Source organism: Danio rerio, chromosome 3 (genome assembly GCF_052040795.2).
Source record: "Danio rerio strain M-AB ecotype USA chromosome 3, GRCz13ab, whole genome shotgun sequence".
Lineage (NCBI taxonomy): Eukaryota > Metazoa > Chordata > Actinopteri > Cypriniformes > Danionidae > Danio > Danio rerio.
Window position 1 is genome coordinate 3,748,419 of NC_141023.1, and position 21,306 is coordinate 3,769,724.

The 21,306-nt window shown below is 44.4% G+C and overlaps 1 protein-coding gene across 4 annotated transcripts in view; it reads right to left on the minus strand.

Moving 5' to 3' along the window:
- Positions 1-21,306, minus strand: part of myh9b (myosin, heavy chain 9b, non-muscle) — a 798,697-nt gene that overhangs the window by 297,962 nt on the left and 479,429 nt on the right. The window contains exon 40 of one of the 4 annotated variants that reach the window (XR_015479893.1): positions 4,449-4,569. The exons of the other annotated variants lie outside the window; for them this stretch is intronic. The gene's annotated coding sequence lies outside the window, so the exon portion shown is untranslated. Of the gene's footprint in view, positions 1-4,448; positions 4,570-21,306 lie in introns of those variants that run through there. 4 annotated transcript variants of the gene reach the window in all.

Genomic DNA, 21,306 nt, shown 5'->3' on the forward strand with positions numbered 1-21,306 from the left:
CAATACTCTGATTGTAATATGATTAAGACAATACTCTGATTAAGAGTCTACGATGTAAACAAAGATTTTTGATTACCTTAATCCCACTACAGTCCTCATTAAACTAAACTGAAATCAAATGAAGACGTAGAGTATTTCTATTTTAGTCGCATTATTAAAATGCAGTACAGAGACATTTCACTACATTTTGCGACAGGCTGCACACATGGCAGTTATCAGGCATTTGAAGACAAACAAATGTGAATGGCTTTAAGCAAGAGAGCACATTTTTGGTGCAAGCGAGAAACAATGATTATGCTGAGAATTGTGGAAGAAATAGACATTATGAAGTGCCTTGACTTTGTCACAGGGGTGATAGGATGACCGAGGTGCAGATGTACAAAACCAGTAATGAGGGATGAGTTCAGTTTAAGGTGTTTATTTAAGTGCAAAGCAAAAAACTAAAATTGTGGATCCCCAGCAAAACACAAAACTTATTTATTTTCTACAAAATTATATGCATAATGTACAGAGACAATGTGTGTTCTGGCTATGCCAACAGTCAGGCCCAAACACAACAACTATCTGCACAAGGAAAAACTGCAGGAGACGCAGGAGCCGTTATCTAGAGTTTGGCTTCAACCATTTTTTAGAATACACCATATGAAAAATTATAAAGCAAAAATATATTTAAATAAACAACACATATGGTAGTAACTCGCAACATGGGAAGTTTAGTTATGAACTAATTTTAAGAGGATCAAGTGAGGATTATGAATAAATTTTGATTTACCACAGGCGGTGTTGTATTTGCTAATCGTGATCCTGCAATCATATGATTCCTAAGTTATTATAAATAACCACAGTGTTCTTTCCACATTTATCTAAAATAAACCCTCCATCCTCCCCTTCTCCTGCTTTTTTCTCATAGATTGGGCAGCATGGCGACCCAGTGATTAACACTGTTAGCCCCTCAAGCCTCCCTCTCGCTCGGTGAACTGGATGGGGCCGTGGGCTCGAGAATCCCTCAAGCTTAGGGCTCTCTCCCAGGACAGTGTGCCAAACAAGCTTATGATAACGCATCAGCTAAGTGTGAACTCATGAAATATTTATCACAAATATCTACAAAAGTGTCTGACAAATATGTTACACCAAAATAATGGTTTCCTTGATTTATCCCCCATGATGTGATTGAAAATTGTAGAACCCAGATCATTGGTAATATGGAAGCTTTAAAATGGCTGCTTTTCTACATACAGGTTTGGCAGTTTGGACGTGACTCAGAGTATTTGCTTCTTATTTTTAACCATGAAAAATAAACTATTATGTTTGCAACAAAGTCTGGTGTGATTTATTTTAAATGTTAAATAAGATAATGAAATGTTAAGCTAACTCAAACTACGTAAGGAATGAAAAATAGACAAACAACAAAAATTATTCTGCAGAAATAAATGGAGCATTTCTAATCACTCAAAACCAGAGGTGTGGACTCGAGTCATGTGACTTGGACTCGAGTCAGACTCGAGTCATGAATTTGATGACTTTAGACTCGACTTGACAAAATATAAAAAGACTTGCAACTCGACTTGGACTTGAACATAAATGACTCGGACTTTGACTAGGACTTGCCCCTATTGACTTGTAAAGACTTGCTGCTTCCCATGAAAAGCCCAACGATAAAAAAGTATGTTGACATAGACCGCTCTCTCTCTCTCTCCGTTTATGTGTGCGTGTGTGTGACAGCATGCGCGCGCGCGTGTGTGTGTGAGCATGCGCGCTTTCGGCATGACGTCCAATCAAAGCACGGTAGATTGTTTTGATTCGACAGTATCCAACGTGACTACTATGAGGCGCGGGAGTGGACAAAAGTCAAGCGAACGCAGAGAGAATTTGAATTTGAACTTGAGATCGAGCCAATACTCGCGTGCCAATACTCGCTCTCTCTCTCTCTCTCTCACATACAACATACACCTCTCTCTCTCTCTCTCTCTCTCTCTCTCTCTCTCTCTCTCTCTCGTGCATTCAGTCTCTTTGCGTTCGCTTGACTTTTGTTTACGATGGCGTCTCATACCTTTAGTGATTTTGCTCTCACGGGATCCTGTTAAACTGACCCTTCGCTAAGCCACGCCCAAAAACCGCCACCCACCAATCGCGGCTTACCAATCGTAGCTACGGGCAGAGGCTCTGTCAAGCTTTCGAGCGAGGGAAACAAGCCAAATCGTTGCGCAATTGGATTGTGAAAATCTGACACCTGCTATCCTAAAAGTTTGGACTGGGTGGTGGGATTTTTTCCCTTTTCAAAACCAAAGCCCAAGAGGAGAAATGCCAGCGTGGATCAAGCTGTGTGAGGGGCGGTAAAGGAGTTAACAGCTAAGTTGGTTTTGTTTTCGATATTCACATTCAGTGATAGGTGGCAATAACTCACACTCCTCTTATCCTAAACAGATCTAAACTGTGTTTCTTATAAAAAAAAAAACCAAAAAAAAAAACAAAGCAGGTTATGCTTCCCAGCGGTCTTTTTCTTTTTTTTTCCCACTCGATATTATGAGCCAGGGCTCGACAATAAGGACTGCCCGATGGCCCGGGGCCAGCGTGCGAGACAGTCGGGCCAGTGTACAAAATGTTTCTGGCTCGATCGGGCCAGCTGCTGCCTTTTTGCCAGCCAGATCGAGCCAGAGCTGCGTGCTGCGACTGTCTGTCAATTGTGTGCAAATACAATCTTACGGTGCTTTCACACATAGACGTTTGTTTCGGAATCTGTCTCGTTTCACCCGTTAGTGCGTTTTTTTTGGCATATATCCAGCAGTTGCGCTCGCATCCGCGCCAAATCAATCAGTCCAAGATCGCCTGAATGAGACGCGGTCTCTGTCCTATTGAGCGTATCGATTGTAGCGAGAAAACAAAACAATGCAACGAACTAACGACCCAGGCTATATCACAGTGTACTATGATCGTGTAATAGCCATATATACGGCTATATGAAGAGAGAATGATGAGCTGGGCCAGATGTCATTCTTACCGGTAAATGCGAAAGTGAAAGCATGCTGAAATATTACCGAGAGCTGTTTATCCAGCCTGATCTCGGTTTATCCGTCAGGAAAATTGACCGAAATTACTATCTGTTAATTTTTCCATATTTTAATCGTATAAAATGTTGTATTAGGCCTGTTGTTTTGTTTATTTCCGCACTGACAGCTCGAAAGAAAGATTTACATTGATCTGATGCAGTCTCGGTTCATCTGCTATGTCTCTCTATAATTTAAGCCTAAAATACAGAATTATAGTCAACGTTTCTTTAATAGATTGATTAATTCAATTGATCGATTTCTACAAAACCTGACAATTGAAATGAGGCTCTGTATATATGAGAAAGTCTGACCTCGATTTGTATTTGGTGACGATGTCTGTGGGTTGTTAAAATTGAAGTGCACATTTTCACTTATAAAATATTCTATACACAATGCACAAATGTTTGGGGTCAGTGTGATTAAATATGTTAAAACAAGCTTCTTCTTCTCACCAAGGCTGCAATTATTTCATCATAAATACAAATTGTGAAATGTTGCACTATAAAATAACTGTTCAAAAGTAGTTTATCATTTAATTTATTCATTTATTCCAGTGATTTTAAAGATGAGATTTCAGCTTCAGTACTCCAGTCACATGATCCTTCAGAAATCACTAATATTAATTATTATTATATTTATTAATGGTAAAAGTTATAAAATCAATAATGTCTGGAGTAATTATTTTATTTGAAACTAAATACAATAACAAAGCAGTTATTTAAAATTTTAATAAATATTTAACAATTACACCTTTTTTACATTTATAAATATAGCCTTGATGAACTGAATAGTTTTCCTTAAACATTTTAAAAATTACCGTAAATATATATACAGATTTATTAGCCCCCTTTTGTTTTTTGTTTTTTCTTTTTAAAATATTTCCTAAATGATGTTTAACAAAGCAAAGAAATGTTGATATTTTGTCTGATAATATTTTTTCCTCTGAACAAAATCTTATTTGTTTTATTTTGGCTAGAATAAAAACATTTTTTAAACCATTTTAAGGTAAAATTTATTAGCCTCTTAAGCTAATTGTTTTTCAGACTGTCTACAGAACAAACCATCATTATACAATAACTTGCCTAATTACCCTAACCTGCCTAGTTAACCTAATTACCCTAGTTAAGCCTTTAAATGTCACTTTAAGCTGTATAGAAGTGTCTTGAAGAATATCTAGTCTAATATTATTTACAGTCATCATGACAAAGATAAAATAAATCAGTTATTAGAGATGAGTTATTAAAACTATTATGTTTAGAAATGTGCTGAAAAAATCTGTTCTCTGTTAAATAGAAATTGGGGAAAAAAATAAACAGGGGTGCTAATAATTTAGGGGAACTAATAATTCTGAAATCAACTGTGTGTGTGTGTGTGTGTATACACACACACACACGCACATTCAAATAGCGATTAACTTCTTTTTTTTTTTTTTGGTGGGGCCAGTGAAAATTTGGGCAGGGCAAGTAAAAATCAGAACCACTGGCCCGATCGGGCGAGTAGAAAAAATCCTTAGCGTTGAACCCTGTGAGCACTGCTTAGTTTAAACCCTCGCTATTGTAACGCATATAAATACATACACTAATATTTGCTGGTAGAAAAAATCTATTTGTTCACTTCTGTTATTTATACTTTGATTTGCATTTAAATTTTTTTTCTTCCACTTAACTGCAAATTTGAATAAAAACTGGATAAAGAGCACACAAACATGCTGACAGTAATAGGTACTGTACACTGTTATGGGTCAATGATGCTAATATTCGGCACAAATCCATCAGTTTCTTAGGTTATTAGATTATTTTATACTTTCACCTCTCCTGCTGTGCATGAACTATGCTGTTGAATGTTCAGCGTATGAGGTGGCTAGGCTAACCTTGCTTCAATTTTGATAAAATTATTCTCTAATCAGTTGCTATTATGTTGTGAATATACCCCTGTAATGTATACTGCAGTCCTCTTTTGTCTGGCTTTCTCAGATATCTCACCTGTTTGCCAAAAATGACTAATTAAATCCTTGGGAATGTCTGACACCAGCGCATACACACTGTAATAGATGTGCCAGGCATGAAAGCTTGACAGGCGTAGTAGCAACAGTAACTAAGGAGGGCGAGGCTTAGCGAAGGGTTATTCCAAGAATGTTGATATGGTTTCTTTCTTGCTTTACTATTTATTAACAATACACAAAAAACTAAAAGGTTAAGGTAAATTCTTTAAAAAATTCTAGTGTTTTTGAGTATTATACTTGTTGTATACTTGTATTATACTTATGTTTTAGGCTAGTATTATTTACGACTTGTTAATGAATGCTTCATAATACAGTAGTATTACCAATAGTGAACAGATAAAATAATACAAAGTGTAGTTTTACTACAGTAAAGTGTAGGGATTTGTAGTATAAAATACCCTATATTGTAAAATAATACAGCACTGGGTAATTTGTTTATATTACACTTGTGTTACCATAGCAACTATAGTATTTCCACAACTGATCAATTGAAGTTCTTTACTGTAGTAGGCTACTGTTCAAAACACAGTACATGCCAATATACGTGTTCAGGGGCCCTGTGGAACAGCTTTCCTCAAAATGAAGAGGATGACATGGAAAATGTCCTCCACAATCTCATCAGCAAAGTGGAAGCCAGCAGACACTAGTTTACTTTATTTTAGCTGCCATGATAAAATGAGATTGATAGTGAGATTACAGTAGACTATAATACCTTTTCAAGTGTTTCCTTATTTTTATCACAGTTACATTTCTGCTTGCATTAGTTTTTGTTTAAATGCTTTTAAAATAAAATGTATTCTTTACATCCAACATCTATTCCAGGGGTGCCTTATAGTGGTGTAAACCCCTTTACAAGGGGTGTTACCCCTGTGTAAACTCTAGCCGCCCCTGTGGCCAACCCGATATGATTTTGCTGTTGACATTATTTATTTAAATCTACTTACATAAATGCAATACAATGCAATATTTCAATAAATAAATAGCCACTAAAAAATTATTGTGGATTGATTGGTGCCACTGACGTAGCTGGCCTCTTCTGGCCCCCCTTAAGCAAATTTTCAGGGGGGCACCACTGGTCTATTCTCTGTCTTTAAGTGTTTGAAACTGAAAATATCTCATCATATAAAACAACCAAAAATGTTATGGTTTATTAGATTAAACATTTAATATGTAAGTCTATTTTAGTATTTTGGTTATTGTTATTAAACAGTGCAGCAATATGAATCATATCAAAAAGCATGAAAGGAAGAGGGAACACGACACAAATTGTGAGTTTGCATATAATCTCTGAGAGCGCTCAAGAAAATTTGTGTGTGAGCAGTGCATATTTGAGAGCGAGAGAAAATTTGAGAACTCGCAATCAGTTTTGTCCACAAACAGAGGAAATCCGTGCACGAGCATCACACAAGGTAGAGAGCAAAGCTCTTCAACGCTATGTGAAGAAAACAACATTATTGTTTGTATGAAGTAGCCTACTTCATTAACAATATGTGCTACCATTTTACATTGCTGCAAGACAGATTTGCAGCAATATCTTTTTAGCACACACGAGATTCAATTGACAAAATTCCAATTTCACTCAATTTAACTTTGCGGCATATACAGGAGTTGGTCTACTGCTGCCTCATTGAGGTTATGTAATTTTGGTTAATCACAAGTTGATCACCGAAGACATAACATACGGGCACAACTAAACTTAATGAATTAGACAGCAGTAGACCTGCAATTTCTGTGTGATGAGGCAAAATGGAGTCTTTTTTTGGTGGAACTCGTTCTTGTGCATTATGCTGTGGAGACGAGACGCAGCACTGTTCAGTACTTTTTCAGAAAATTGCATTTGTATTTTTATATATCTGAGCAATGTTCTTTAATAAAAAAAGGTTTGTTTAATTAATACAGATCTTACAACCATACCTAATCTGTATATATTTTATTTTTCTGTTAAAAAGACTCGAAAAGACTCGAAAATCAAACTGCAGGACTTTGGACTTGACTTGAGACTTGTTGCCTTTGACTCGGGACTTGACTCGGGACTTGCCTGTCTTGACTCGGGACTTGACTCGGGACTTGAGGGCAATGAATTGAGACTTACTTGTGACTTGCCAAACAATGACTTGGTCCCACCTCTGCTCAAAACAATCAAGTATCCACACAAACAGTACATTTGATATTTTCCAGCCAGCGTCTAGAAAGTGTGAATAGCGAAAACTGTTTGTGTGAGTTAATGCATGCTTACAAACTTGCCTAAATAAAAGCCATAGTTACAGCATATCTGTGACGGGGCATGAATGAAAAGTTAGTGAATCAAATGACAGAGGTTGCTTGAGAATATTATATTCATTATATTATATATATATATATATTTGAGGCAAATAATAAGATCACTGATGTTCATGAAAATGTGGTTAATGATACTTTAATTAAACTGAACTGAATTAAACTGAGCTGAACTTCAACAGAGACCATTACAGACTTTCCTCTTTTCTTTGCAGCACCTGTGATGTGCTTGTGGCCTTTGGCTCCCACTCTTTTTATTTTTGGACTCAGTCTACACTATAGGTGACCTGATAAAGTAACAGTGGCTGGTAGTAATAATTCAGTTTAAATATAATTTGAATGAAGAAAAATAAATTTAAAAAACCAGTTACAGTGGGATTCGAACCCAGGCCCGTTTGCACCACAGTTCTATGCTCAATATTTTTTGTAGCCAGATGTAAGCGAAAGACGCCTCAATCAGCCAGTTTGTAAGGTCTGTAATGACTCAAGCCACACCACCATTTCACACTGCATGTCAGAAAGATTGTGTTTTGCCTGTTTTGGATCTGGTCACACCAGACTGAATTGCCCAGTCAGTAGCTCTCCTCAGTCCCAGTCTGAGGGAAACTAGCTGACCTGTATTTGGAGGGGGGCAGTACAGGTCTCAGCAACCACTCCCACACTGACGACACTTCTGATGCTGAAACAGTTTACACATCAGCAAGAGACTTATCCCATGATTATGAAATTGTTGTTTATCAGAATATTCACAGAGTCAGCAGTAGTGAGAGCCTTTTCTATACACCCGTGTTACTGGGTGGGACGTTAAAAATTGGTGGCATGTTGGACACTGACTCTATGGCTTGCAGTATGAGTGAAGAGGCTGAGATAAAAATGAAAGAGGCTGGAGTGATAAATGACCTCCACAAGGTGGATGTGAATGTGATCCTCGTTGGATGAGGTGGGCTTCATGTTAAACCCAAGTGTGCTTTTGATGTGGAGATGGAGGTGTATGGCTGTAAAATTGTGGTTCCAATGCCCGTTGTCCAGGGCCAGCGGGATGAACTAATATTGGGAATCAATGTTATTAAACATATCCTGCATCAGTCCAAGAAGTGTGAGTCTTACTGGAAAACAGTGTCAAGTCCTTGCCCTTGTAAAGATTATGAGGTGGAACAGTTCTTGTCTATGCTCTCAGGTCTCAAGCCCTGGAGAGGTGATGAAGCTCCTCAGAAGATTGGTACTGTCAGGTGCAACTCTGCTGTCTGCCTTGAGTCTGGCTGTGAATATCTGATCTGGGGAAAACTGCCTAAAAATACTGCTATATCACCAGGCAGCGCTGTGATGACAGAGCCCACATCATCTCGCTCAGCTCCCAGAGGTGTTCTGGTGTCAAGAGTCGTGACTCCATTGTGGGGAGACAAATGGGTCCCACTAAAACTCATCAATGCGTCTGACAGGCCTGTATTGTTAAGACGCAATGCAAAGTTAGCAGATGTTTTCTCCTGCATGGCAATTGAGGACATGGACATAACTGAGTTTTCAGAGAATCATTGGGCTAGTTTTTCACATTCACTGATGTCTCAACCACCTGCTAGTATGCAGTCCACCAAAGAAAGGCTCATGTCAGTTGGTCTCAGTAACATTGACATTGATTCGTGTGAGGTGTCAGAAGTATGTAAGAGGAAGATGACTGACCTTGTTTTGCAGTACGAAGATATATTTTCACGCCATCATCTCGACTGTGGAGAAGCGAAAGGTTTCGTACACCGCATTCATCTTTCAGATAAAAGGCCGTTCAGGCTACCTTATAGGAGAGTGCCCCCTGGACAATATCAAAAATTGCGTCAGGCAATAAGTGAAATGGAGGACAAAGAAATCATTAGGAAATCAACCAGCGAATATGCATCACCACTCGTTCTTGTGTGGAAGAAGGATCTTCGTATATGTACGGATTTCCGCTGGCTGAATAAAAGAACTCTAAAGGATGATCACCCTCTTCCCCATCAGGCAGACTGCCTAGCTGCATTAGGAGGCAACAGTCTATTTAGCACAATGGATTTAACGTCTGGATTTTACAATATGCCACTTCATGAGGAAGACAGGAAGTACTCAGCTTTTACAACTCCCATGGGCCTTTACGAGTACAACCGTCTTCCCCAGGGTCTATGTAATAGTCCAGGCAGTTTCATGCGAATGATGATGAGCATTTTTGGAGACCAGAACTACCTGAGTTTGTTGTGCTACTTAGACGACCTGTTAGTGTTCGCCCCAGATGAGGAGAGTGCCTTGTTACGCCTGAAGATGGTGTTTGAGAGACTGCGTAGCCATAATCTAAAGTTGGCTCCAAAAAAATGTTTCTTTCTCAGGAGGTCTGTGAGGTTTCTGGGCCACATAGTTGATAAAAAGGGAGTTTCAACAGATCACAGTAAAGTCGAGAACATCACAAACATGACTAGTACTGACCTCATGGATCCTGATGGTGTGACCCCATCACAGAAAAGAATAAGGTCCTTTCTAGGGATGATAAATTATTATCAGCACTTTGTGCCTGGATACTCCGCCATAGCTAAGCCACTCTTTGACCTGTTGAAGGGTGAGAAGAAAAAAAGAAAAGGTCAGAAAGACAGGACTACAGGCAGAAAGTTGTGTGCAGCGGACTGGGTACCACAACGGGAGCATGCCTTTGACCATCTTAAGGCTTCCCTGGCTAACTCTTTGATCCTTGCCCATCCAGACTTCACTCGTCCCTTTATGTTGTCAACAGACGCATCCTTGGAAGGCATAGGAGCTGTTCTGTCCCAAGTACAGGATGGGGACACGCGAGCCAGACCGATTGCATTTGCCAGCAAGTCATTGACTCAAGCCCAGAAGAACTACCCAGCTCACCGGTTGGAGTTTCTGGCTTTGAAATGGTCGATTTGTGACAAGTTCAGTCGCTGGCTCAAAGGTCACAAATTCACAGTCTGGACTGACAATAACCCGTTGACTCATATACTTACGAAGCCGAAGCTGGACTGTTGTGAGCAACGCTGGGTAGCCAAGTTGGCAAGTTATGACTTCAACATAAAGTATGTCCCAGGTCGGCAGAACATCGTAGCTGACGCTTTGAGCCGTGTCCCTTTTGTCAAAGAGAGTGTTGGCCAAAGACTTCTCACTGAGCCATATACAAACCTTCTGAGCGCTGTTACAGATGTGTCATGTAATTCTGTGAAAAATGCTTTCATGTCATCTAGTGGTCAATTGAAACCTGTTACAGTGTGTGGTAATGTACTGGCAGCATGCAACTCACCTAATGTATGGACTCAGTCTATTGGAATGGAAGATGTGTCAGCAGTACTGCAATCACATATAGTATGGGAAACTGGTCCCAGGGCCCGTGCAATGCAAACACTGCAGTTCCTTCCTCAGTTGATACAACCTGGACTTAACGCCTTACCTGCATACACTGAAAAAGACCTTCGTGACAAGCAGTTGGATGATGGTACTCTCTCTCGTGTCCTGTATTATGTTGAGAGGCGATGGCGGCCTTCTAGGAGAGCAAGAGCTAAAGAGTCTGTCTCGGTCACAAGATACCTGAAACACTGGGACAAACTTACCATGAGCAATGGTGTCCTATACAGAATCTCAAAGGACCCTAGAACAAGAGCAAAACGGTCCCAGTATGTTGTTCCTGACTCTCTCAAAGATGAAGTCCTGAAAGGAGTTCATGATGAGGCTGGTCATCAGGCCCAGTCCAGGACCCTTAGTTTAGTAAGAGAGAGGTTCTTTTGGACAAACATTGACAGAGATGTGAGAGACTATGTTCGCCATTGCCAACGATGCATTGTTAGTAAGACAGCTGAACCTGAAGGGAGAGCTCCTCTGGAGAGTATAACAACAACTAGACCACTGGAGCTCGTCTGTATTGATTTTTGGTCAGCTGAAAACTCCTGTAACAAGTCCATAGATGTCCTAGTAATCACAGACCATTTTACAAGGATGGCTCAGGCGTTTCCCTGTAAAGACCAGACAGCCAAGCAGGTAGCAAAAGTACTCTGGGACAAATATTTCTGTGTCTTTGGATTCCCAGAAAGGATCCATAGTGATCAAGGGTAAGGCTGATAAGTGAGCTCCTCAAGATGTCAGGTATCAGAAAATCTCACACTACTCCCTACCATCCAATGGGAAATGGTAGTGTGGAGAGATTCAATAGAACTTTGGGCTGTATGATCCGCGCACTGTCTCCTGAAGCTAAGGCTGACTGGCCAAGACGTTTACAAACATTGACATTCATGTACAACTGCACATCCCATGAAACGACGGGCTACCCGCCCTTTTACCTCATGTTTGGCCGTGTCCCCCGCTTACCTGTTGACATTCTGTTCCATACTGTCCTGCATGATTCAAATGTGACGAGCTATGACAAGTATGTGGCTTCTCTTACTAATGATCTAAAGGAGGCATTGTTAATTGCTCAGGACCATGCTCAGAAGGAGCAGAAAAGACATGCTCATCTGTACAACAGGAAAGTAAAAGGATCCAGTATTGAAGTTGGGGATAGAGTGCTTTTGGCCAACAAAACAGAGAGAGGTAAAAAGAAACTCGCCGATAAGTGGGAATCAACCGTCTACACAGTTGTGGACATGAACCCTGAAACACACACGTACAGGATCTGTGATACAGTCACTGGCCGGGAGAAGGTGGTTCATAGGAACTTACTCATGCTTGTCAACTTCCTTCCTGTGGAAAATGGAATTAATGTGTCTGACTTACCTCCATCCGTGTCTGCCGTTGAATCTTCACCTCTGGGTACTGCTGATGTGGACGACATATCTGAGACTCTGTTTGAGAGAGAGAGTGAGAATGATCGTGGATCTGATGAAAACTATGATGTTCACAGCCTAGACAACTTACCTGCATGCTCCAGAGATGGAGTGAGCTTCTTGTCTGATGCAGAGCCTGGGGATTCTGAAAGGAGAACCATAGAATGGATTACACAGTTTTCTGATCCAAGTTTATCACAAATGGATGTTACTGATGTGATGATTGATACCTCTAGACCACAAGATGTTTCTACCTTGCCTGGCAACATCACGAATGAACAGTCTGTGACCTGTGACTCTGTTCCTATAACTGACATTGCTGTTGACATAAGACAATCAGAAGCTGCACCTGTCAATACAACACAAACACACAATGCACCACATGCTCTACACACTGCGGACCAGACTTCACTTCAGTGCAGTAACTTTCCTAATGCACTAACACAAGTAAGATCCAGATTTGGTAGATTAGTCAAACCTGTTAATAGACTGATACAGTCCATGTCCAGACAGGAGGTTGTTCAGGATAATTTCAGTGTTAAATCTGTTTGCAAGTCTATTTTTCAGTCTCTAGTTGAGTAAATTACAGATCAGTTGCCCTAGCTTTTACGGGATAAAGTTTATTATTATTATTTTTTTTGGAAGTGGCATTACTGCTTTATATAATTAATTTAGAAGTTTTCATCTCTTTAATGAGCGTATTCTACACTGAAACTTTGGGTCTTGTGGGGTGTACAAGGCACCCTGTTGCCAGTAGCTGGATTGGGAGATAGCGCTGCTCTCATACCACTTCATTCTTTTAGAATACTGTTGATGTTGGATTTTTATTTTGATGACCCTTTCATTGTGAATGTTGTTGAAGTTGTGTCAGATATGTACATTGTAGATGTAGCTCAAATTTTATAAAATTCAGTGGAGGTGAATGTAACAGAGTTACAATTGCACTCTGTTAAAATTATAACATTTTTCAAATTATATTGTGATTTTTATTTATTTAAATATTTTATTTCATATTTGTGAATTTTATCATTTTAAGAATGATTTTGGAGTCATTTTCATTTATTTACTATGGCAGTGTTTAACCTGCACACCGCCCCTTTTTGTACCTCTTGTGTTGCCGTAGTTTGTTTTTTTCCCCTCCCACCCTCACAATGCTGCTGTGTATTGCTGAGGGTAGGTTGTGTAGAGCGTTGCTCCTGATTGTATTTCATATTTCTATCGTTTTAAAGCAAGTGTTTATAATTTTTATGGAAACTATATAACTTATTATATATTATATTATGTATTATATTACAAATATGCTATATTTTCTATAGATTGACAGAAGTGCTAACCGCATGGCAGATCGCCATTTTGTCTGCATGTTGCTTCAGTTCTCAGTGAGAAAACTCTATTATTTTGTGTAAATAGGGGTCGGATGTGCAGTGCAGGCAGAAGACAACATAATTGTGTTTAATTGTCTTCTCCAGGTACGTTTTACTGTCTTTTTGTTTTGTTTGCCTTTTGTTTTACTCAACGCACATTTTTTGTTGTCCACCAGGTGGCTCTGTTGTGCGTAGTTTTTGCACATGCATTTTTGTTTGTAGTTGAGTTTGGTTTCTAATGATAAAGAAATGTTCATTTTCTTGAAATTGTAGAAAAAAAGTGTTCCCCTTCGGGGGGAACTTCAGCACTATAAGTGGATTTGATTGTAAAATCCACGCATTGGGAGGTTCGGTTCAGAAGCTACTCGTCTGAAAGAGTATTGAACGGGCCAATTAAGAATGAATTGGCAGCGCAAGCCTGCGCAGGTGAGCGGCATAAGCAATCAACTGAGTATATAAGCTCACCTGGCGCCAGCAGACGCTATCCTTTTCGCTTCAGAGACTTTCTGATCGAGTCGATGAGGGTTCCTCCTGCTGTGACCAGCGATTCTGAGCGAACGAGAGCATTCTCCCGGTCCAGAGTGTGTACACGCAGTGGCAGACGGTCGAGCTGGGTTTCTCCCTTGCCTGGCGTTCTTTGGGTCCGGTCCTCCAGAGCGGTGCGTATAAAGTTGCAAACTTCACAGAAAGAGCAACACAGTCGTGCAGCACGTCCTTATCAGGACGGCGCTCCGACTGTGCGTTTCTGGATGCGGTGGTTTCCTGTCCTCGGATGATGGGCGCGGGCACTGCGTTACATGTCTGGGGGTCCAGCATGTTAATGCGTTGCTCGCGGGCAGTTCATGTCGTCATTGCGATGCCATGACTGTTGCGCAAGATCGCGGTTAGCCTTTGCAAAAGGGCGAACCACCCCAGTTGTCCCCTGCTCTGCAGCGGGCACTCGGGCAGATCTGAGGGTTTCAGCGAGAGATAATCCGTCGCCCACGGGCCCGCGGACCTCCCGCTCCTCTAAGCGCTCCATCCAAGCTTCGGGCGGGGGAAGCGATCCGTCTAACAGATGGTAGCCCTTACGCCCGATGACACCGCGGCATCGGAGGGTGGGCTTTCATTGTCCGATGATGATCCAGACCCGCTCGCCCCCTTCGGGCTGGTCAGCGCTGTCACTACGGATCCTGAAACGGACATGTTAGCCGTGCTTTCCCGGGCTGCTTCGGCCGTGGGTTGGAGATGGTTTATCCCCCAGCTCCGCGGCCGGACCGACTAGAGGGGCGTTCCCTTCTTCCCGGAGGTGCACAGTAGGCTCACGCGGTCTTGTAAAGCACTTTTTTCTGCTCGTGCTGCGTGTCCCTCCACCCTAACCACTCTTGACGGTGAAACAGCCAGGGGGTATGTGGCGATTCCTCAGGTTGAGTGCGCGATGGCGGTAAATCCGTGCGGCGCCTCTTCTTGGCGGGGTCCGCCTCGTCTCCCATCCAAAGCCTGTAAGTTATCTACCTCCCTCGGAGCTAGAGCTTACATAGCTGCGGGCCAGGCTGCTTCCGCCTTGCATGCGATAGCCACCTACCAGCGCTACCAAGCGCAGGCGCTGGCCGAGCTGCACGAGGGTGGGTCCAACCCAGGCTTACGAGCTTCGCACCGCCGCCGACTTAGCTCTTCGGACTACTGAGTCCGCTGCGTGTGCGTTGGGGAGGACGATGTCCACATTAGTGGTCCAGGAGCGCCACCCCTGGCTGATATGCGCAAAGTCGACAAAGTCCGCTTTCTTGACTTCCCCATATCCCCATCCAGGTTCGGCGACACTGTCTGTGAATTCACCCAGGAATTCAAGGCGGTGAGAGAGCAGTTGGTGGGTGATGTCTTATCGGCGGTCCGTAGCCCGCTCCGCCCGCCGTGCCATTCATACCTGCTCCTCGCCGAAGGCGCCCGCCTACGAGAGCTGCTTCGCCCCCGCACACGCCTCCGGCGAAGCGAGCGCGTCGGGCACCTCGGAAGCAGGCAGCCCCCCTGCCCAGAACGCCGCTAAGTCCGGCAACGGACCGCGAAGCGCCCCTGGGACAGGCCATCTGGAGAAGAGGGAACTTGCTCTTTCCCCGCTGGAGGGCGGGGCCCCATGTCCAACGGCACTTTTTACTGCCATGAAAACATTATGAAAGGGCACTTTTCACTTCCCCAGATGTGACAGCCCGAAATCTGCCAGTCTGGGACGCTATGCTTTCTAGCTTGCAGATTCGGTGCGTTTCGCCAGTGGCTCACGAGCGCTGGGAGGACGGTCTCCTTTCTCCCACCCCTCGAGCCTCCCCTCCGGAGCTCGGGTTTGGAGTGAGAGCAAATATCTCAACTCCAGCTTTGCCGTGGGACCCGCGAGCTTCCCGGATCAGCACACCCACTCCGCGCTGCCCCACTGCTGGTACGTCAGCGATTGTAGCAATGAGTCCATTAGCGAGAGCTCTGCCTGCCTGGTTAGCGCGGGCCAGCTCTTCGCGGTGGCTCATACGCACAATCAGACTCGGCTATGCGATTCAGCTCGCGAAACGGCCCCCCAAGTCACGGGTGTGTATTCACCAGGGTCAGCCCCCTGTCCGCCCCTGTCTTGCGAGAGGAGATTGCTGTCCTCCTGGCGAAGGATGCAATCGAGCCGCTCCCTCCAGCCGAGATGGAGAGTGGGTTTTACAGCCCACGCTTCATCGTGCCCAAAAAGAGCGGTGGGTCACGGCCAATCCTAGATCTGCGCGTTTTGAACCGCTGCCTGCACAAGCTGCCGTTCAGAATGCTCACGCAGAAGCGCATCCTCCGGTGCGTTCGTCCTCTGGGTTGGTCTGCAGCATTAGACCTGATGGACGCGTATTTCCACGTCTCCACTCTTCCTCGCCACCGACAGTTTCTGCGGTTTGCGTTTGAAGGTCGAGCTTGGCAATACAAAGCCCTCCCCTTCGGGCTCTCTCTGTCTCCGCGGGTCCTCACCAAGCCCGCGGAGGGTGCCTCAGCGCCCCTTCGGCTCGCGGGCATCTGCATACTCAATTTCTTTACGACTGGCTGATTTTTGCCCTCTCTTTTGATTATGCACAGAGTTGATTATGCACAGAGACAAAGTGCTCTGGCACTTCCACCTGTGGGGGTTTCAGGTCAACCGAGAAAAGAGCAAACTCGCCCCCGTGCAGAGGATCTCTTCTCTCGGGCTGGAGCTGGACTCGGTCACCATGGCAGCGCGCCTCTCCGGAGAGCGCGCTCAGCTGATGCTGTACTGTCTGAGAGAGCTCGACAGTAAAATAGTGGTCCCACTGAAACTATTTCAGAGGCTCCTGGGGCATATGGCATCCGCAGCCGCTTCATGCCGCTCGGATTATTCTATATGAGACCACTTCAGCACTGGCTTCACGATCGAGTCCCCAGACGCGCATGGCACGCGCGCGCACACCGAGTCTCTGTTACTGCGCTGTGTCGCCGCGCCCTCAGCCCTTGGAGCGACCCCTCGTTCCTACAGGCCTGGGTGTCTCTAGAACAGGCGTCCAGTCTTGTTGTCGTTTCAGCAGACACTTCCAACACGGGCTGGGGGGCTGTGCGTTGCGGGCATGCGGCTGCGGACCTGTGGAAAGGTACCCAGTTGCATTGGCATATCGCCTGGAGCTGTTGGCAGTGTTCCTCGCTCTCCACCGTTTTTTTCCGGTGCTGGAGCGGCAACACGTGCTGGTCAGGACGGACAGTACGGCGGCGGTGGCGTATATCAGCCGTATAGGGGGTATGCGCTCTCGCCGCATGTCTCAGCTCGCCCGCCGTCTGCTCCTCTGGAGTCATCCGCGGCTGAAATCGCTGCACGCCATTCATATTCAGGCAAGCTCAACCGTGCAGCCGATGCGCTCTCACGGCAGCCTTGCGTCCTGGAGAATGGAGACTCCACCCCGAGTCTGTTCAGCTGATATGGGCGCGATTCGGGGAAGCCCAGATCGATCTGTTGCTTCCCCCGAGATCGCTCATTGCCAGTTGTTCTTTCCCTGACCGAGTGCTCTCGGCACGGATGCACTGGCTTACAGCTGGCCTCGGGGCACGCGCAAATACGCGTTTCCCCCAGTGAGCCTGCTCGCGCAGTTACTGTGCAAGGTCAGGGAGGACGAGGAACAGATTGCTGGTTGCGCCCCTCTGGCTCAACCAGACCTGGATGTCAGAGCTCTCCCTCGCGATAGCCCTCCCCTGGCAGTCCCTTCGAGAGAACACCTACTCTCTCAGGGACAGGGCACCATCTGGCACCCTCGCTGATCTTTGGAGGTCCTTAGACGCGAGGAAGACTTAGGTAACCTCCGATTGCGGTGGCTAATACCGTCACTCGGGCTAGAGCCCCCTCCCCGAGCGCGCCTATGCCCTGACGTGGAGTCTATTCACTGAATGGTGTGTCTCTCGCTGAGAAGACCCCCGTAATTTGCCAGATCAGCGTTGTGCTTTCTTTACGCCGAGAGAAGTTGGAGAGCAGGCTGTCGCCCTCCACACTCAAGGTTACGTGGCTGCCATCTCCGCTCTCATAACGCGGTGGCTGGCAGCACCGTGGGAACGCATAACCTCATCATCCGGTTCCTCAGGGGCGTTAAGCGAATTAATCCACCCCGCCCCCTCTCATGCCCTCTTAGGATCTCGCCCTCGCTACACAAGCCGCGTCAGATCCCTTCGATCCTCGACTCAGTATCTTTCTGTCCCTGAAGACAGCTCTGCTGGTCGCGTTGATATCGATTAGAGGGTCGGGGACCCGGAGGCATTTTTCGGTCAGTGACTCGTGCCTGTAATTGGGCTGGCTTCTCTCATGTCCTGAGACCCCGCCCGCGATATGTGCCCAAGGTTCCTACCACTCCGTTTTAATACGAGGTAGTGAGCCTGCAAGCGCTGCCCTCGGAGGAGGCAGACCCAGCCCTTCTTATTGTCCAGTTCGCGTTTTGCGTATTATCCGGACCGCACTCAGAGTTTAGATCATCTGAGCAGCTCTTCGTCTGTTATAGCGGTCGGCAGCAGGGAAGTGCCGTACCGAAATAAGTTCCCACTAGATTGTGGATGCCTTTCTTTCACTATCAGAGCCGAGATGAGCCGCGTCCCCCGAGAGCGCGTGCGCACTCCACTCGGAGCTTCGCATCCTCTCGAGCGCGCGCACGCGGCGCCCCTCTAACAGACATCTGTAGAGCTGCGGGTTGGGTGACACCCAACACATTTGCAAGGTTTTACAATCTGCGAGTGGAGCCGGTTTCCTCAAGGGTATTAGGTAACCCTTGGTGATTGAGGAAACAATTCGGTAGGGTGTTGAAACACGCTTGCTGCGCCATTTTCCCTAACACGGAGATACGTGCGCCTTTTTATCTGTCAGTAAAGTTCCCCGTCAGGTGAGCCCTGCAGATTCCTCCGTGGCCCCCAGCACTGACTCAGCGGAGGAGTCACTTGCTGGCCCACTACGTTGTAGGTCTGCCCGCTGGTCAGCCCGCGTTTTGGGTAAAGGTGCCTGCGATGCGTGATCCCCACTAGGCGATCCCATATGCTTATTCCGCCACGGTTAAGTCCCCCCCCCTGGGCGGACCCGTGTCTTCCCTCCCCGCTAACCACTCTTTTGCTATGCGTACTCCCCCTTTTTAGGGCTAGTCCATATGTAAATTCTGCCATCTATCCCCCCTTGGGTAACGGATGGCCTCAGCAGCGTCCTTCCTATCGGGATTGCACGCTTCCCAACGTACTGTCGTATTTTCCTAGAATTATCTAGATGCTCACGACTTCCCAAAAAATATATATAAATCCGTAAAACTTCTGTTGAAGTAGGATAAATTAGGGCCAGGGACACGTTGGAGGACCGCGCCCCCCATGATGTGGGTGCGTCACGCTTGCTTGACTATCTCCTCATCGGGGGTGTTGGTAAGGTGCAGTCATTATGGCGCTTTCAATGGGCTCCCAATGCGTGGATTTTACAATCAAATCCACTTATAGTGCTGAAGTTCCCCCCGAAGGGGAACGTTCGAGGTTACTAAAGTAACCCTTCGTTCCCCGAGGAGGGGAACGGAAGCACTATACTCCGTCGCCATAATGACTGTCCCTTAGCTGTTGAAAGTCTCTTCAGCTTAAAAAGGATAGCGTCTGCTGGCGCCAGGTGAGCTTATATACTCAGTTTATTGCTTATGCCGCTCACCTGCGCAGGCTTGCGCTGCCAATTCATTCTTAATTGGCCAGTTCAATACTCTTTCAGACGAGTAGCTTCTGAACCGAACCTCCCAATGCGTGGATTTTACAATCAAATCCACTTATAGTGCTTCCGTTCCCCTCCTCGGGGAACGAAGGGTTACTTTAGTAACCTCGAACGTTCTCTTTGCTGTTTTTTTTTTTTTTGTGTGTGTTGGTGGTGAAATCGTGGGGAGAGAAAAGATGAGAAACAAGAAAGATACAGAGGTGAAGAGCTGTTGGCTTTGAAGATGGAGGTGTGACGATAAATACTGTGGTGTGAAAGTGATGGTGGACAGGCTGACCAGAAAACTACACGAGCCATTAAGTGCGAGGGGTTTGCAGGATCTTATGGGGATCGAAAGCCAAGGTGGACCTGTACCGAATCAGCGTTGTTTGCCGGGTCAGTTATTTAGGTCATTCACATTCATTCATACACCCATACAATCCACACCCATTGCTACTCAATTTCACAAACTTTCTTTACATTTCTCTTTCCCTCTGGTTTCTGTTACCTCAGCCACACGTTATTATTGTTTGTTTGATTGATTGTTTGTTTGATGTTTTCTTTCTTTTATTTTATTGACATATCTAAGCAGTGATAATGTTTTGTTGTTGTTAAACATCGTCAACCAAGATTGAACAGTGGTGAAAAAGAGTTAGTTATTATTTAGAAAATATATTTGTTGTACTGTGTGTTAAAAATACACCAGTTGATTTCATTTAAAGTGTGTTGTTGCGTTGTTATTAATTATCCTTTTCTTTTGCATTGTGTATGGTGTGTGAATGCCGGTTGTGGCTAACCAGGGTATTAGTAAATGTTTTTCTTTTTGGCAAGGTAATCTTGCCTGCCGCCCAAAGTTTATTTAAAAATATTGATAACTAAGTATTTTTTTTGTTTGAGGTCTGCTGGAAGTGAGATTAAGGGCCGTGAAAATCTGAAAACGCCCCCAACGTGGGGCGTGGCCCAACTTGAACTAAACTTTGAACATTGAACTCTGAACTTTAAACTCTCATTGAAAAAAAAAAAAAAAAACGCACACACAACTTTACAAAAAGACTTTTATTATGAACATTTGCATACTAATTGGGAAAAGTTTTTTTTACTGCTTACTTTGTGAAAAGAGGGTTTTCCTTCCTGTAAAAAAGAAGGATTTTTCTTTGTGAGAATTTTGATAGTTTTCTTTGTTGAAAAAAAAAAAAAAAAACTTGTGTTCTTAGTGAAAGGGTTACATCTTTATTGACAATTGTGACCATTTTGTACATTTTTCTTACCTGTTGTAATTGTTATTTCTTGGTGCTACTGTCTACTTTTCACCAAACATTGACCATACTCAGTTTTCATTTAGGATTCTTTATTTTCTTGCCATTTTTTTACCTGTGCCTTTAGAGATACGTCCCACCGTCAACATGGCCAATACTCCCCCATCACCATTTGCCAGTGTGGAAATTGATCATCCAGACATTGCAACCACTAACTGGCCACATGTGCAACGGATGATACAACAGCCTCATTCTCAACCACAGCAAGTTTCCACCTTTCACTCAACTCCTACCAAATTCCACCAAACCCTTCTCCCTAACTCAGGTGCACTTTGGATCTCCACCTCCAAGCATTACTGCTCCTCTTTCTTCATCTCCTCACCAGGATTCCATGC